The sequence below is a fragment of the Acanthisitta chloris genome, unplaced genomic scaffold, assembly GCF_000695815.1.
Source record: "Acanthisitta chloris isolate BGI_N310 unplaced genomic scaffold, ASM69581v1 scaffold6308, whole genome shotgun sequence".
Classification (NCBI taxonomy): Eukaryota; Metazoa; Chordata; class Aves; order Passeriformes; family Acanthisittidae; genus Acanthisitta; species Acanthisitta chloris.
Window position 1 is genome coordinate 91504 of NW_008687548.1, and position 3990 is coordinate 95493.

Consider the following 3990-nt stretch of genomic DNA (forward strand, 5'->3'; position numbering starts at 1 on the left):
TGGATAAGTTTCTGCAAAGATATATTACTTTATCACTTCAGGTTCTGTGATGTTTTGTCATACTTGGACTCCGTCCAAATAATTTGTAGGGAAGATCACAGCACCATGCAGTGAAACACCTTACAGCATGATGTTTTGTCATACTTGGACTCCATCCAAATAATTTGTAGGGAAGATCATAGCACCATGCAGTGAAACACCTTACAGCCATTTGATTCAATTTGTTGTAGCTGGACATTTAAGAAATAGTTCTGTTAATGTGTGCTTAAATGTCTGTAGGGTGTTTTATAGGGAAATGGGCAGTCTGGTCTTTGTAGTATTGCTTTGACATGTCAAATGTCACTGAAAAGCATTGCTCTGCCCATCATGAAACCAACTGCTTTCAAAGCACAGGAGAAGCTCCAAGTAAAGGATTATTGCCCTTTCTAGTTCATATTCTTTCTTCAAGTCAGTTATTACCCTCTTGCGCTTCGCTTGCAACTAAGAAGCCAAAACTGTCTCTATAAACAATGGGAAAATCTATACTTGTTATAAATTATGTTTTTCATCCACTTTATGTAAAAGTACCCAAGATATGCCTGGAGATTCCTTTCACAATAGAAAGGGTCAACATATGACATGCCTAACTACAACATGCTTTCTAGTGCAGATAGTACCAGGTGCTAGAAACAGAACATGCTTACTTTTATCCACTATAACATGTAACTTACTTGCATGTGGTAGTTTGAATATTATTATTACTTCTTACTATTGTTAGGGTACACATGAAGAACACTGATTATAGAAGCACTCTACAAAAGAGTATCTTTTCCACTTCTGCTAGCACAGGATACGAGTCCTGGAAAAATTAGATGCAAACTTGATTCCTGCCCCTTTCAAACATTGTAGAGTGTTGCACAGTGACCACCTGGGAATTTATAATGATCTGGGCTTTGATACAACCACCCCAGCCTCCTTCAAAAACAAACAGGAATGTTTGCAGTCATGACAGCAACTGTATCTGCAGTATGATTTGCATAGTTATAAACTAAAAGTTATTTTCCGTAGTCAATTCAGAAGGCTGCAGGATCAGCTAATCATCTTCCAGCAGTTCTATCATTAACTCACCTCTGACCTCAAGGCCTATTCCAAGTGGGACTGAGACTCTCTAGCCAATTAAATCACCTGTCTCTTGGTTATAAATGCTGTGAGGACATAATTATAAGGATTAGACTGAGACCATTAATTTAGAGTAAAAATAATTCTGTAAGACTTTGAAGATTTAAATCTTTCAGACTGAGTAGCACAACCCCGGTAAAGCTCATGTTGTTGGACAGTGACCTATTTCTATGTCCAAGTCTCACAGAGCATGCTTATTATTTCATAATAGCTTCAGCTTAGCAAGAATGTGAACCATGCTCTTTCCAGCAATCAGCAGTTATTTAACATAAACTGCCTTTTGAAGATAATTATCAGTCTCGATTGTCCATGAAGGGAGCCTAATGCAACTGCCTATCTGAGACACTTGAGTTTAGGGGGAGTGACTCTATGTCACATGCTCTGTGACCTCTTTATGGAAGACCAGTTCTGATGCACTGTGATGAAAGACCTTTTCGTAAGGTGGTTGGCTTGAGGCCACCTTCTTTTACAGCTCACCTATCCAGGAAAATATAATAACTGAATCACAGAACATTAGCATGTGTTCTTGCGTTCTAACAAAGTTGTTCTTCAGCTTAGAAACAGGAAGAAACTCTAAAACCTATGGTACATCTATACTTTTCATTACTTTATTCCTCAAAATTTGTGCTTTAGAGCGATTTGCCCAGAATCCTTTAATGTAACAAGGAACTATTCTAGCAATGTAATTGTTCTCTTGATATACGCCCACTTCATTATTTTTTTGGTAGTCAGGTAGAAAGATCTGATGGTACATTATGACCTTTTATCTCAACCTATTACCCTACATGTGTAAAATGTAGTTTCATTTACCTTCTTGTTCACACAGTTCAGTTAAAGATTGCTACTAGCTTGCTCCTTTCCCTTCTTCTTCATCGCAGACATATCATCATCCAAGGAAAAAATATGAACAAATCCCTGTGAGAATTTTGGCACTGCTTCCCCTTACTTTAAGTCTTTATTTTGGTGGAGCCCTCCAATATTAATCCACAAAAACTCAGCTCCATGGGGCATAGCAGATGGAGCGAATCTATATTACATATTTAATTTAAAGCTAACTTGAAATTTAATTACCCGAAATCTGCTGATATTTATTTGGAGAAGTTAGATTTCACATGCTCTGCAGACTTAAAAAAATAGTTGTAAACCCTCCAACAAAGAAATAAACATTATTCAAGACAGTTAAGGAAGGGGTAAGAGAAGCAGGAGTCATATTAAGTACATCATTAGGAAAGGGTGTGTTGGGGAAAGTGGTATGGAGAAGAGAGAGCAAATGGGCAAACATCAAAAGAGAAAAGCAAAAGTGCTGTCTCAGGAAAGGAAACCAACTGAAAACATGAGAATGGGAGAAACAGTGCAAGAGTTCAAGATTGGTGCAGAATGATCAGGCCAAAACTAATGAGCTTTTTGTCACACTCTAAAATCGACAGATCTACCATGTGTTTCAGCGAACTGTGGTTTCTTTCCATAGCAAGGCGGATGACTTTTTATCAGATGTGTCACTTGGTGAAATAATTGCCAGCAATAATGGTGCAATAGCAGCATACTCAGAGCACAATTTATCCATGTCTGTTCTATCTTTCAACTTCAAAGCTTCTACTGCCTCACAGATCACATCAAAATGACAACTCTGTCGTTAATGACAGTGGTCTAATGCAATACAGAGAAGTCAAATCACTTCTCCACATAGGCAGAATGCTCTCATACAGAAGCTAGGCATGTGCTGGGTCCTGACATTCATATTCAGATTTGTATGTGTGGGGGAGAGGGTGGGTTTGACATACAGATTTATTTGTATTTGAAAGAGTCTGATTTCATAAAGCACAAAATTCACTAAAATTAGAAAGGAGTGGGGACAAGAGTAGCATGCAGCACTTTACCTTATGCAAAGTGAATGCCTGGATGTAGGAAATTTCAATTTGCATATTCTACAACACGGGTTAACCAGTGTCACAGGTCAGAGATGTGAGTTGCCTTGAAAGAAAGAAAGAAAAAGAAAGAAAAAAGAAAGAAAGAAAGAAAGAAAGAAAGAAAGAAAGAAAGAAAGAAAGAAAGAAAGAAAGAAAGAAAGAAAGAAAGAAAGGAAAGAAGAAAGAAAGAAAGAAAGAAAGAAAGAAAGAAAGAAAGAAAGAAAGAAAGAAAGAAAGAAAGAAAGAAAGAAAGAAAGAAAGAAAGAAAGAAAGAAAGAAAGAAAGAAAGAAAGAAAGAAAGAAAGAAAGAAAGAAAGAAAGAAAGAAAGAAAGAAAGAAAGAAAGAAAGAAAGAAAGAAAGAAAGAAAGAAAGAAAGAAAGAAAGAAAGAAAGAAAGAAAGAAAGAAAGAAAGAAAGAAAGGAGTAAAAAATAAACGTACCTTAAAATGCACACTGCGTCCTTGTAGGCAAATGCACATATTTTCTGGGTCTAGGAACAAACTAAGCTGCTGTGAAGCCCCTCCTGGTGGTCATTACTCAGGGAAAGAAGAAAACCAGCAACCTGCAGTTCCTAAGAAGAAAGAATTGTCTGTTTATATTCCAGTGCTGTTTGAAAATTACCATCGAACAGTAAATCTCTAAATAGGAAAAATCTTTCTTCTCCTTTCATAGTATACATAAACACATACAACCAACACAGTGGCAGGGACACCATTTGTTTAGGTTTCATTAAGATGTGTAGTTAAAAGCCTTATTAAAAGGGTCCATTTCTCACTTCAGTGATTTCAGTGAAATTTATTGCCTGGGGCTTAAGTAATGCTTCAGAGGAAAAATGAGATTTAGGAATATTGTCATATTTTACCATCTTTTCCAGTGGAAACATTTCGTGTAATGGCTGCTTGGGTGGAGGGTTGAAACTTCCTTA